This window comes from Lepisosteus platostomus, chromosome 1 (assembly GCF_059453375.1).
Source record: "Lepisosteus platostomus isolate fLepPlt1 chromosome 1, fLepPlt1.hap1, whole genome shotgun sequence".
In the NCBI taxonomy this organism is placed as follows: Eukaryota; Metazoa; Chordata; class Actinopteri; order Semionotiformes; family Lepisosteidae; genus Lepisosteus; species Lepisosteus platostomus.
This window is the reverse complement of record NC_142611.1, coordinates 58252965-58268597: the sequence shown is the minus strand read 5'-3', so window position 1 is coordinate 58268597 and position 15633 is coordinate 58252965. Positions and strand designations below refer to the sequence as shown.

Here is a 15633-nt window from a genome sequence, read left to right as displayed (position 1 = left end):
CCTGCGAAGACACGCGCGCTGCTGCAGCTGCTCAGGCGGAAGACTCCACAGTCCTGCAGACGAGCCCGCTTGTTTAATGGAAACCACAACGCCCCGAGGAGGCTAGGAAAAAGCAAACGTGGCAAACAAGACTGACACATCACCCTCCTCACCTAAGAAACGGTGTTCAGTCCTGCACTGTTCCGGCTAACACAAAGCTTTGTAAAGCTGTGTTCTCGCATCACCATATCGAAGTATTCACAAGTAACAGACCTTGGAAAACTGCTATTGTACAGCACTGAGAAGTAATTGTTTTCTATTTTCTATTAGGTTCTCAGTTCATTAGACTATAAGAAAGGTAACAAACAAGAGGAAACCATTCATCCCTTCTAGCTCATTTGGTAATTAGCAGTTAATTGATCCAGGGATCCAATCCAGTTGTTTCTTGAATGATGCCAAAGTATCGAATTCAACAACAGTGCTGGGTACCTTAGTCCACACTCCCACAGCCTCGTGTTAACATATCTTTTCTAAACCTCTATTGTGCAGTAGTAACTACACAGCTGTCACTACTTTATTATTCTTATTTTTTTCATCTGGCAGTTTTATCCAGAGCTATTTACATCTGAATCAATTTATACAAAAGGGTATTTTTGAATGGAAACAGTCAAAGTGTAATACCTTTTTCTGAGGGTAACCACCTAGGACTTGAACCTACTGTACAACCTTCTACGCTTCTCAACCTTAAAATTGTTCTACAAACAACACTAGAGAACAAAAGAAATGAAAGTTACAATTTTTGTTAATGACCATTTACATTCATCTACACAGTACTTCTTGACTCTAACTTAAAAAGGTGAGATGTGGAGAATTTACACATACCGTATATATGCAGTGTCTTGAAAAAGTATTCAGCCCCCAACACATTTTTCACATTTTGTTGCCGGTGATTCTGAAGTTAAATTACACTGAGGTAGGATTTTTTTGGCACTGATCTAGAAAGTATTGAGTACCATGTAAAAACAAAATAAATGTTCCAAAACCTTTCCACAGTTTATTATAAATGAAAAATAGAAATGAACAGAAATGATGGAATCTAAAAAGTATTTATACCCCTTGTAATTGCAAACTCAAATTTGCACAGGTGCTATACATTACATCAAAAGTCACAATTTGTTGATTGACTCCACTTGTGTAAGAAATTAGTGTACCACCTGTTGTCAGTTCTTTTAGAAATATAAAAACTCCTACAGTATGGTAGAAACTATAAAAACAAAAACACCAAATGAGGATCAAAGAGCATTCCAAACAAGTCAGTTATATGAATATAGAGAGGCACAAATCTGAGAAAGGGTACGAGACCAATGCCAAGACATTGAACATCCCTCGGAGCTCAGTGCAGTCCATTGTACAGAAATGGAAGAAGTATGAAACTACACCCATCCTCCCTAGATCAGGCCCCCCCACTAAACATAGTTGCTGGACAAGAAGGGCACTTATCAGAGAAGCTACTGCAAGGCCAACTGTGACTGTGAATGAGCTACAGAAGTCAGTCCAAGGCATTCCGCAAAACTGGTCATTATGTGAGGGTTGCAAGAGAACCCTGGCTAAAAAAAAGAGTTTGCAAAACGCCATCTAGAAAAACTGCAGAGATGTGGCAGAAAGTCTTGTGGTCTGACGAGACTAAAGTGGAGCACTAGTATGGCACAAATCAAACACTGCACACCAGCCAGGTAACATAATTTCCACCGTGAAGTACAGCTGTGGTAGCATCATGCTATGGGGATGCTTTTCAGAAGCAGAGACTGGCCATCTTGTCAGGACTGATGGGAAGATGAATGGTGCATATTACAGACAAATGCCTCTCCCAGAAAGCTCAACCTGGGGAGGAAGTTTGTCTTTCAATGGGACTATGGTCCAAAGCACACTGCAAGAGCAACACTGGAGTGGCTTACAATGAAAAAAATAAATGTTCTTTACTGGCCCAGTTTAGAGTCCTGACCTTAATCCGTTTGAAAATCTGTGGCAAGACCTCAAACGTGCTATCCATCGTCACTCCCCAACTAACCTGACCCAGGCTGAGCCATTTTGCAAGGAGGAAAGGACAAATATTGCTCCAACTAGGTGAACAAAAAGACTACTAGCTGTAATAGCTGCCAGGTAATATTGACCAAGGTGGGTGAATACTTAATAAAGTATGAGATTGTATTTCTTTTTTATTTGTAATTAACTTATTATTATCTTTCTTTGGGTTGACTCTGTAAAGATGAATGCATGACTCACAAATAAAAATTCCCATTCTAAAAAAATAATATCGCAATTGAAAGAAACTTTCGAAATAATAATTCAAGGCCGTGAGATTATTAAGTGTGAAAAAAAGGGATGGGGGCTGAATACGTTTTCAAGACACTGATTATATATATGTATATAATACAGGTTGCAGTAACTAGTTGCCATTTCCAGAGTTTGCACTTTAAAACTGTGGCCTGTTTCTGGTGGCAGAAATTAGTAATGAAGCTCTGAGAGGAGAAGGAACTGCAGTAGACAGGATAATCCACTCTATTTGCATAAGCAAATACAGAGACCAAAGAATTTTTAGTTATGTGAGCTATTTCCGCACTAAAAAGAAGACAAACATTCCCATCCATCCATTTTCAAACTGCTTCATCCGCAGAGGAGTCAGTCCCTCACAGGGCACATAGACATGCACACACTCACACCTAGGGTCAATTTTCCCAGAAGCCAATTTGATCACCAGTATGTTTTTGTGCTGTGGGAGGAAACCAAAGCACACAGAGGAAACCCATGTGAACACAGGAGGACATACAAACTCCACGCAGATAGAATCTGAGGTCCAGAATTGAACCTAGGGCCCCAATGCTAACCACTGCAACACTGTCCCTCCCTCAACATTCTCAATGGAATCAAAATCCATTTCATAAGAACCAAAGCACAGTGCATTTATCATCCTTATGTTCCTAAGATGAAGCTGCTTCTTCACACAGAAGTTCAGATGAAACATTGCTCTATTTCATAAGTATTATTCTGAATTATAAACAACTGCATTTGATTGGTCAAACTGGGCAAGTCCCATGAAAACAATCCAACTGGGAATTGAAAGGCATAAGAAAATCTCCTTCTGATACTTGTGAGAATTATTAGGTTCTTAAAGCATAGAAAAAAACTGCACAGCAATACAGGATTAAATACTTAAATCGTTTAAGAAAAGGATTAACATATCTGAAATGATCAAAAGTTATGTAACCATCGGAAAAAATCTAAAAGACTTTTGAGAAGTACAGTAATAGCAACTAAAGAAGGGAGTAACAGACGTTTCAAACATTAGAAAATGAAACTGCTCTATTTCATACGTATTATTCTGAAACGTTAAAGTGTATAATTCATTCACTATATTTTTATCTACAGTTCTTCTCCCCTCATTTCTATTTAGCAAATATTTATTAAATATTTCTTGTAGGTCACTTCTGCTTAATATTCCAAGTGCTCATCCTGGATCAAGACTGGGAGAGCTCAAGCTCTCTCCCTATATATACCCTATATCAGGGATTAAAAAAAACTGAGATCCTAGAATTGCAGTTCCAAGGGATGGCATTTATCAGTCTCTGTCCATGCTTACTTGCATTTGTTTGACCACCCATTGCTTGCAAGTGAAAATTCTAGTTTGTTGTGCTGTCCTTGGTTTGCCTAGTTACTACTTTATTTGCATAAATGTAGCCTTTATAAGTAGTAGCTCATACTTCACTCCGCTTAGTTGATTGCAATTAAAATAAGAGGGCAAATTGTATGCCTTTCTCAGTTAGCAAGGCTCTTAGTTTCATACTTAGCATTTTTTTCTTTATATTTCCTGTTTCCTATTGCTCGGATAGCAAATACAAAAGCAGTATGATCATTCTTAGTAATACCTAAATATATTCAGAATAAACACATCAGGGCTGTGAAGGTCTCTGCCATCTTTTATGAGCATTGTATAACATTCTGCCTCCAGAACCCACAATTTTTTTCTAAAGTACTTATTTAGTTGTTAGGTCACACATACTGTAATCAACTGTATGAACAAAAAGATTTGCATTTCATTGTAATATTTTTTGCTTAAGTATATGGATACTTGAGAATGTATAAAAAAGTTAAAACATGTTTGACTGCACAATATTAAATTCATGAGCCTTTCTTTCTATTGAAAAGGGTTAAACCCCTCTGCAGAAAATATTAACAATTGAAAAATAAAAATTAATATGCTTACATTTGTATTACATATTTTTTCTTGGAAAAAATTGCAAAGGGAACTATTTTTTTATAAAGGTCAAACGTATGTAGTCTTAAGGAAAGCGTTCTTTGTTCACAAGTGTGTGGTTGTGAAAATCAGTGAAGAAAAGAACAGCCTTTTCAGGTAAACCGTGAGATCACTGTTCATGGAAAATTCAAATGTGAACACATGCAAACCAACTAAAGCCATCTTATTTCGATGTGGAAAATATATTTCCTATGTGATATTCACAATGGTCTATTCACTTATTGTCTTCTGTTAAAAACATCCTTGTATCTGATGCTGATCTACAGAGCTCCATGCTTTATTTCATGGTGCTTCGTTTCACTTTTAAAAGATAAGACTGAATTCATTTTTGCAAGAGATGCAAAGTTATGAAAATCACACTGGTGACAGGCTTTGAGAATATGCTTCTGACAAAGCTACATGATCAGTTTCCCTATAGTTTAAAGTATATTAGTTACAAGTATAAGAGAAAATCACAGGAAAAATTAAAAGGATTTGTGTAACTTTTTATTATATTCTTCTATGTTCTTAAATTACCCAGCAAGAGAATTACAAATAGGTTTTAGTTTTAATGACTGAACTTCTGTCAATGTACAGGAAAGAACAACTGAAGTTTTGGTGTCTCTAATACTTGTTTTTGCAGTCACTGTCAAGAACTTGTTTTTCATCATGCATTAGAGGAAGCAAATAAATTGATTAACTGGGATATTGAAAATGCTCTAAAGCAAAATTACAGAGGAATATACTCATACTATGTCTTAATCCTGTTGCAATTGAAAGAAACTTGTCAATTTTCAATCTGCCTTGCTATCAGATTGGCTAATTACTAGCAAAGTGCAATTATATATCTTAAAAGTAAAAGAGGAAACAAAACTGGAAATGTCAGAGGAATTTGCCTCTTCCTGTTCACAGCATGCACTGAACAGAGCATCAAGCCTACAAAATCATCCCCCTCATTCCTAAATACAGGATTAAATATAAATCTGGAGTCAGGAAGGCTCTAGGAATGTCAGTGGTCCCTTTTTCATTTGCTGAAAATCTGATTTCCTTTAGATTTATGATGATCATTTTTTCAGTATTAAGCGGATTGCATTTTATTTTAATTCAGGTTATAGATGGTCAGGCATTAAATGGTGAAATAAATTGATTTTACTTTAATTTAAAAATCACATAAATTAACTAATCGCTTTGGAAGTTTAACCTGTGAAACAATTAGACCGGATCTTGTATTAAAGTTGGTCCATCATTTCTTCCTGCTGAGTGTTGAAAGTCTCTGAGCCATACAGTTTGAAATTACTCTACACCAGTATCTATGAAAGTATTTTTTCCACTGCAAAAGAAAAATAACAGGGGATATATTTTAAACAGGGTGGCCTGGTGGTGCAGTGGATAGCATTGCTGCCTTGCAGAGCTGGGACCCTGTGTTCAAATCCACATGGAGTTTATATGTTCTCTCTGCGTTCGTGTGGGTTTCCTGCGTGTCCTCCAGTTTTCTTCCATGATCCTGCTAGGTTAACTGGCTTCTAGAAAAACTTGTCCTAAGTGGGTGTGTGTCTGACCTGCGACGGATTGGACTCTCATCCAAGGTGAACCCTGCTTTGAACCCATTGTTTTCTGAGATCATCTCTGGTTCCCCTGTGACCCTGAATCGGTAGAAGCAGTTGGAGATTGGATGGATATTTTACATATTACATTTTACCCAAGTCATAGCCATGACGTGATCACACATTGCCAAGCTTACAAAGTCAGAAAGCCCCGTGAAACATTTGGGGGCAGGCGTAGTTCTTTCAAACAGGATGTGAAAGTAGAAAGAAAGTGCATGATGTGTTAGTTAATAGATCAAGTACAGGAGTTCCTGTAATTACACTTACAAGGATTAGTATTCTGCAAAGAATCTAATTATTGCATAGAGCACAAAAAAGACTGATTTCTAACCAAGACTACTTTATTGTTGATCTATGTACAGTATATGTACAACTCAAAGAAAATGTCTACAGCTAGATTCCAAAGAGGAATACCAACTCCATACAGACCATAGAATAAAAGTGCTCTTCTTGACAACAGCTGCACACTAAAACTTCTGATCCTATTTTTCTAAAATGTTCCTAAAAAGAAGATATTTCAAGGGAAAAAAAGCAATGTTTAAAAACAGTGTGCATTGTTTTTACCACAAACAGATTAAACATCCTTTCCAGTAAAAATGCTATTTATGTGGTCACAGATCTGAAAAAACGGAAATTGCAGCTTGAAGAACAGCACACGATGCAGCTTGATTGGCAGGATACTGCTACTTCCCCTCCTACAGTAAATGTACTTTGTGCACTCAAAAGGCAGGTGAAGAAAGTGTGATTACTGCTGATGTGCCTTAAATGGAAGCGAAGCTTAGATTCCAAAAGATCAATCATCTCTTTTCATTTGATGGCTAAAATTATTCAGTTAGGTTCTAAATGCAAAACAGCAAAGATCCATTTTCCAAATCTGTCTGTGAATAATTTTATTATTACAAAATGTGATCCCAAACCTATAAACACATTTAGGTGACATGACAGATGATATAAAAAACTACACAAATTCCTATTTCAATGTTTAAAAATATTACACAAGGTCAATGCCTATAATTTAATCTACATATATACTTATATATATTTTATATTGTACATATAGTTCCAAAAATACTTCTCTCATGAGTTAAAATAAATAAAATTTAAGGATCAAATGTGCATATTTCCATCACATGGGAATAATCATACGTGATGATGAATACCAACAAGCACCAGGAGGACAGGGTCAGAACAGCCTTCACGATTATAAAAAATGACATCAGTTCACCTTTTCCGGGTATTTGTGGTGACATTTGGGGCTATACTGGATGGGGGTCATCTCTGGATTTCAGGCTAGCCGCCCCACACGTGTCAGTCTCTCTACTGCCTGTGCATGCCATCTGTCTCTGCAATGGACCTTAATGCCAGGGTCTAAGCCAAGCTAGAGGATTTCTCTCGCCCCTCCCACTTCCACCCCCCCATCAGAAAAGGATCAGCATTCAGCCGGACTGGGTTTCAGACTCATGTACAGTATCGCACAGTTCCAACAGAAGTCGCACTCCCTTACCATGACGCACAACCATTATACAAAAACATCATTTGCTTTTTTGTCTCGAACCCCCTAATACACTCTTGCTATGGTAACATGAATCTGTAGTGGGCAGCTCCATAACAGCGCTCAATTTGAGAATAATTTCCATGATGATTTTAATACATTTAAAACCCTCAGACTTCTTTAGAAATGATGAAACAATACTGTTACGTCAGTGTTAAGTTGATTTGTCGATCTTGGGCTGTTTTGTGTCATATTGATTTAACTGCAGCGGAAACCTTCAGCCTGAGATCTCTTGATTTTTTTTAACTTTCATCATAATTCTCTAACTCTTCTAATTTTTTTTTTAAAAATACTTTGTTTTAAATTTTTATAGGTTATAAAGTCCATCCTGCTGAATGCACAGCACCAAGCCAGCATGATGGGTTTGTGTCTGCTCCTTGCTGTTTCAGTGTTTTGTCAACGCCAAATTATCTGTTCATCTCAGCCACTCAACTGAATACAACAATATTCATCACTTCCATTATTTAAAACAATTTCTCAAATATACCAGAAGAAACAAGAGTGAATAATCAGAAGAGGTGATTAGCTGCATTGACTCTTAAATATTGCTCTGAAAAGCAACAAAAGGAGAGTTAAACAGCTAATCAATTTGATTCACTTCTGTTTGCTGCACTACTATGAACAGCATTCAGCACCTGCGTCTCTTGTTGTCAGCTAGAATCATGCATGGTGTTAGTTTCCTGTGTGTGCAGTCAAGTTATAATAGTGTACAAAGAAAACAAATATGCAAAACATCTTTAAGAGGCTAAATGACAGGATATAAAAATTAAAAAATGCACAATATTTTATTACAGTTTTACAAATGTGATTGTTGTGATACCGATTTTCTTTTATTTTTTTGAAGAGGTGGAGAAAAAAATGAGAAATTCCCCATGTCATCTTTAAAGTGTATCTTGCACATCCCTACTGCAACGCGACTACATTCTTGCCACTGAAAACAGCTGAGTTCAGCACATTAAGCTTAATGATCAGAGGAGGCACTAGGATCAGCTGCATTAACAGGGAATTACATTTTAAAGAATACAGCTGTTCATACGAAATGTTGTTCTGTGTGAGGTGTCGGTTGAGAAAATTAACATTTTTCCAAGTAAATGGTTTTGTTGCAGCTGTTTTTGTTTTAAACAGGAGCTATTGCTGTTCCATCACGTAGCAGTGGAAAGCAATACACACCAAGTACATAAAGGGGATTTAACAGAATCATCTGAGAAAAAGATAATTTCGGCATACATTTCTAAAAACACTGAAATACATTATCTGGGATATTTACAGTAGTGCTGGGTGTTTAACACATTCCTCATTCAAACAAAAGGGTGGTGATTAAAGCCTGAAACTCACACCTACATGGAAAGTTGTGGGTTCCAATCTTGGGTGGAGCACTGCTGTAAAATACTTTAGTCTAATTGTTCCAGTAAAATGCCATGCATAGCAGGAACACCTTATCAGGGACAAAAACCCAGACAAACCCTAAGAAAAAAAGCAACCACCACAGCCTGGCCATCGGAACTGGCCAGCATAAAAAAATTGTTTACTGTCAGAGAGGAGTTGTGACTCTGAGCTGGATACACTTATTTTATTTTTATTTTAATCTAACTGAAAAATGCCATATTTATGGGTACAACAGCAGTGCCCTAACAGGGAACTGAAACCTCACGTTTGCAGTTAGAAGGCCAGGGCCCTACCCATTATACCTACCCAAAACTGGGGCACCAACATTTGTCCAGCAACAGTCCAAGACGGATAAATGTTACTGCCCCAGTTTTCACTTGCTGAGCTATGATCCCCCAGCTGTGCTGCCCAGTTACAGTACTCTGACTGAGGAGAATATTGGCATAAGAATTCATTTTTACAGAGACACTTTATACTTCTGAAAGGAGTGAGCACACACACCAGTTATTCATATTCTTTTTTTGGAAAATGGAAACTGCAGTAAGTCGTAACGGTCATGATGAAAATTATTAATAGTTTAAAGGAAATAGGCCTTTTTTCACTGTTACAAATTCTTTAATTACATTGTGTTGAATGTGTCTAACGCAGGCAGTATTTCAAATACTTTTCAAATGGCATGTGAGGCAAATGAAAAAGTGAAAAAAACATATATAAATCATATACAACCACTTTCTCTCAATCTGAAAACAAATAACAATGACTTCACCTACTTTGCCGTTAGACCTATTAAAACTATGAGACTATTAGACCTTTTAAGAATTTAAGAATTTTTGCCAGTCATGTTGGAATCCTATTGAAAATCCTACCTCACAAGACCAAACCTATAATTAATACCACTGTTCAAGCAAATCTAAGATATGAGACTTAATAGGAAGTACGATATGCGAACTAATATCTTTTTTATTCATTCGAATAAAATGGAATGAATAGTACAGCTCTTTAACAAGACAAACTGAGCAGTTATACGTCACCTTTTGGATTTTAAAAGACTGAACCTTCACTTTTAAATGTCAAAAAATGGAAGGGAAAATCACAGAAACAGCTTAATTCAATTCTCAAGGCTGCATGAGGTGTTTGCTTTGCTTATAATAAATCTGTTATGCATCTATGCTGTGTAAGCCATGACAGAATGAGATTTTAGCTTCTAAATATGACACAGAAGTGCCTGCAGCACTCTGAGACCTCACAAATTTATGCAAACGTACTTCTTCTCCCATGCAACAGCACGCAAAAGCACCGAGGATTATGTTAACAATCTCTTAATATCTCTCACAACTGTTTTTTGCTCTATAGCTGCTTTGTGCTCAGTGACCCCCAGGTCAGCCAGGCTGAGTTTAATTCCAAGCACGGGACACTGAAGAGTAGAGAGTTCTGAATGGGAAACCAGTAGATACGGTGACAACCAGCAAATCTACCACTGAAATCACCATTAAAATGAACTTGTGAGTACAGCCCCTTTTCATATACTACAGTCCTCATGCTTGTATTGACAGCTTCATTCTCCAGTTGTTGTCACTATGTTCTGTCATTTGCTTGGTTTTAAAAAGCAAACATTGGGGAAACAGTGTGAAAGAGCATCCTACACTGAATCCCTTCTGATCATTAGCCAGTGTCAGAATGCTGTGACCTCTGCTCTGGCACGTTTTATTTTTAATTGTGTGCTAAACTTGGGCTTCGCCCTTTTTTGAGGTCATCAAAACTACCTTCTCCCACATCTAAAAATGTATTTACAATGAAATGAAAATCTTTTTTGTTGCAAATTCATTGACATTTTACAGAACAGATGTGTCACAGATGCTGACTAATCATTGATTAGCTGACAGTAATTAATCATATACAGTAAATAATATGTAGGCATATATAACAAGGAATATTAAACACACCATGAATCTGAGGAAGTTTACTTTCTAGAATAAGGACTTTGGTGAAAACACCAAGAAATTCACATTAGCCACATTTGGAGGAAGCATTTAAAGCTAATAACCCTAGAAGACTCTGGGACAGTATGAAGAGAATGACAGGAACGTCCTCAATCACGACACCTGATTTTAGTGACTGCTAATTAACTTCAGTTTTCCGATTAACTAAATTTGCTTTTTTACCAGGTATGCCAAATAACTGTATGGTATAACAATCTTCCTGTGAAACAGAAACCCAAGATGTCCAAACTCTTAAGGACGCGTTCTAAGATAGTGGGCAGCCACTTGAGAGAACTTTCAAAATGCTTCTATTAAGAGTATGTTGACACTAGCTGTTTGCATCTCCACTGATCCTTCACATGTTCTGCATAAGGAACACCAACTGATGCCTCCAAACAGAAGCTACAGAGTCTCTCAATGCAAACATAACAAAATGAGGAATTCTTTTATTACATATTCAATCAAATTACTCAATAAATGAGTTCACAATAAATGCAATTAGTGGCTACATGCAAAAGTGAAAGTGTACTGGTCAATTATAGGGGCTTGAGGTGACTAAGTGGAGGACCTACAGGTTCTGGAAAGTTGTGTGGATTCCTGTAGGAATGTGATTTTTAATGTAATGTTTATTTGTAATGTTTGTATGCTTTTGAAAGTCTCTATGTGAGTAAAACATAGCTGCTTGGTGATAAATGATTATTGTATTATTGTATTGTATCATAATTTGCATTTAGCATTAACAGAGTCCTGTGAAAGATACAGGCATAGTAGCATGTGTGCAATTAATACAAACTGTGTATATGTGATGCATGCCTTTCACAGATGGAATTATCTGTTCCAACAAAAGATTGTAAAATGCTGTCTTGTTGGACTCTGACCAACTCCTCTAAGCATGCACCTGTTCACGGGTTTCTGATCCCAAGATTCCATGTTATCCAACCTCATCTCACAAATGTTCAAAGGGATTGGAAGCGTAGGACATCCACAACATAACTGTAACAACCTCATCTTATGAAAGTCATGATTACAAGAGTAGCATGAGGACATGCATTGTCTTTGTGGTATGATGTCATGTCAGGATGAACTTACAGGAAGGGCAGCAAGTGAGGTCAGATTTCCATTAATCACTAGAAGTGGAGTTCTGTAACAACTAAACACTCCTAGCCAGTAACACTTAGTTCACCCTATAGATCTTGGTAAGATTTTGTGACTGGTGATCTCTCAGATTGGGACCTAGTCATTGTCACAAGAGCAGCAAGAGGATGCAGCTTGTCCTGCTTGGCTATCATTACGTCAGGATGAGCCTATTAATCACTTTAATTGCCCCATTAATCACTATAATTCCCAGTCTTGGTGAGGTGTCATGACTTATTATCTCTCAGAGGAATATAATTGAACCGCAATTTGTTTATCAACTGTATTTGCTTATTGGTAGTGCTTGAATTTAATGTCTTGTGATCTCAGAAACTGGCTATGAACAACCCAGACATCAAGCGACACAGTCAAGCCTTCAGCACACCAAGGACACGAATGCAATGTTCTCTTCATAAATGGAACATATTGGTTCCTGTGGTTTTTATTTCTTAATTTCTCTCTCAATAGTGTTTCACGGTCACTGGAATTAATCACAGCCTGTTTTGAACAATATTTAAAAAACCCATATGCTTTATATGTCCAAACACACACACCAATTGAGTGATAATTTTATTTTCATGTTCAGTATGTGGGGAACACCTTTCTTCAATGGGGAAACAATAAAAGGTTAAAAAAAAAGGTTAAATGTTAGGCTATATAGTTACAAGTGTAGCATTCAAATCGAGAGAGACGTTATGTTAAAATTGTACAATGCTCTACGAGGCCTCATTTAGACTGCTATGCACAACTTTGGTCACCATATTAAAAAAAAGGAATTCAGTTCAGAGAAGAACAACGAGATGTATTTCAGGACTTAAGGAATATCCTACACTGACAGGGCTGAAAGAACTGAATCATTTTAGTGCTGAAGATTGTGAGGGGACCTGACATAGATATTCAATCAAATTCAATCAGTGAAAACACACCAAAGGACACAGGTGGAAACTATGTGGAAGTGCGTTTAAGAATAAAAACATTAAGCATTTTTATTACCCAGAGTTGTGAGTATATGGAACAAGCTACATTGCCTTGTGGTTGAAGCAGATACTATGGCTTCCTTCAAGAAACAGCTGGATTAGAACCTTGAATCAATCAAACTAGTGACTAGCAAGTGGGTTAGATGGATCAAATAGCCTTTTATTTATAAATAATAAATAAATAATTGTTAATTATGTTATTTGTTAGGCGGTATACTAATCCAAAATACTTTAAAACTGACAACTATAAACTCAAGGAAAAGTATTTATAGTAAGGAAGCGTTCAGATGAGGAATAAAGTTTATTATTGTCACTGTTCTTGTAGATGAATATCTGCTTTATGGCACCAGGTGATTTCCTCTGCAAGGTTAAAACCCTTAACCACAACCATTAAAGCCAATAAGGGGAATATGACAGCTAACTATTTCTGTTCAGCACACTTATCGGCTTTACCCTAGCCCTATAAGAATTACTTGTTTTGTCTTGACAGAATGGATGTCCTCTTAATTACTAACGCAGGACAAACAGACTTGACTACTGCTTAATTAAAAAAGCAGTACTTACAGTTTGTACACCTACTACATTAGTTATAACAGCTGTTAATAATAATCAGGCAAATGAACAATTAAAACTAATATTTATAAAACAAACATCTTCTTTACCTGCATTTAGTATTTAAGGGAATTTGTCCATTTCTTTTTTTCTCTGAATAATTCTTGAAAACAAGAAGCAAAAATCCTATGGCATTTTAGAGAATGGCAGTCTGCAAACAGGAATAATAATAACATGAAGGATCTATGACTGTTTTGCATTTTTCTTCAAATGGAATCTGATAAGGGGATTATGCCATGTTAAAAATATTTTGAAAATGCAAACTCACCTACATCACACGTGCAGTACATTTTGATCATCCATTAACCAGGTCAGACAAACAAAAAAGGGATTCACTTAGTTTAAGTAGGAGCCGTTCTATTTGTAGTAAAGGTTGGGGTTTTTCTAAACAAATATGAGGAAGGCCAACAACAGACAAATAAGGATCCTGGTTACCAGGCTCAACAAGTGCTCAACCCTTCCCTGCACAGAAAGCACTGCCAGTCAGCACTAACCATACATGTAAAAAGAAGGCACACATTCCTACGAAAGCCTTCTTTCTCTGTGTACTTGCTCATACTTTCAGTGAGCAAGACTCCTTATAGGATGATATGGTGTAGTAAAAGTACAGAACACATCGCTAAAGTCATTAACGGATTCAGCTAGCTTTAAATCAGAGGCCTTAAATAGACCCTTCATTTTTACTTTGGATGCATACAGTATGTTTTGGTTTTTAGTAAGCTACAGTTAAATATACAACAAGTGTGATATCGTTTGAAAGAGGCATTACATGCCTCTAGATGCCTGTGGTGAGGACTTCACTGTGATGAAGAGAGCTAATGTTTGTGAGTTATATGTAGGGCAGAGATGGCCAACATCAGCCCTGATTGTTTAATAAAGTATTCATGTAGCTGGCCCTTGTTGTCCCTTTAATTGAACTGACGGAACTATGGGGACATTATTTTTTTACACAGGGGCCTTGGATGATGGATGACTTTGTTTATTAAATACATTAAGCAAGCACCAGACTCTGGTTTTATTTGTTCATTAAAACTCCATTTAAATATGGAGCACACTAGGACGTGCACAAGGAGCTCAAATAACATTCAATGGTGAAAATATGAAACAAATCTGAAAACCTGAAAGGGAGAAAACACCGTTTCACAACACTACATCTTGTGGGAAATGTGGGAAATACATAAAACCAATTTAAACACTAGCCAGCAAAGAGATGGTTATGTGGATTAAAGTACTGCAATATGTTAAATCATTCTCATGGGGCTGAAATGGGTTTCCTTAGACCCTCCAGGCTGGCATGACCCCTGTTATAGCAAATAGAATCTAAATTCGAATCTGACTTTGCGTCACAATTACTTGGCTGGGAGACAGCTGACTGGTAGCATGTTGCACTGATAATTTGACTGGAAAGGTCCCATGGGTGTTTTGAGTGAACTTTGAGGCTGGTTCCAAATTGAAAGAGATAAACGTGATACTGTGAATTATCCAGACCAGAGGCTATTAGAGGGGATGATTGACTGGCTGCACGTGTAGGTTGCTATTTTCTCCTAAACAGTAACAAATTGACCATTTCCTGAAATTTACTTCTCCTCGCCTTTCCATCTACATCCTGTCTTCACAGGGATAAGCTACCACTGTAATTTACAGTTTACTAAAAGTCCACAAATGTATATATATATACATACATGAATGATCAGGATTGTTGGGATTTGTTAAGTGAATAAAATTATTTTCATGGTTTACAAAACAAACAAAAATATATTTTTTTAAAAGTCCCACCGATGAGGATAATAGGAATTTCATTTTTTTCCCTATTTTTTACATTATATGACAGGAAAACATTTAAGAAAACTTTTCTTGTGAAGAGACTCAGAGGGACTTAAAAAGAAACTACCCATGTCACCAATAACCCATCCATCTATTTTATAACTGCTTCATCCAGCTCAGGGTCACAGGGGAGCCAGAGCCTATCCCAGCAAGCAACAGGTGCAAGAATACTGTATACCCTAAACAGGAAGCCAGTCCATCACAGTGCACACACAGACACACACACTCTCACCATGAGCAGTTTTCCCGGAAGCCAATGAAACAACCAGTATAGTTTCATTGGGACTGTGGGAGG

The 15633-nt window shown here is 37.0% G+C and overlaps 1 protein-coding gene and 1 long non-coding RNA gene across 2 annotated transcripts in view; both read right to left on the bottom strand.

Annotated features, from left to right (window-relative positions):
- fhip1aa (FHF complex subunit HOOK interacting protein 1Aa) overlaps positions 1–15633 on the bottom strand; it is a 61167-nt gene that overhangs the window by 40611 nt on the left and 4923 nt on the right. The window lies entirely within an intron of this gene.
- LOC148678291 (uncharacterized) lies at positions 12435–13974 on the bottom strand. Its single transcript, XR_015925015.1, has 2 exons — positions 13783–13974; positions 12435–13665 (listed from the first exon to the last, which is right to left on the bottom strand). It is a non-coding gene; the product is annotated as an uncharacterized LOC148678291 (long non-coding RNA).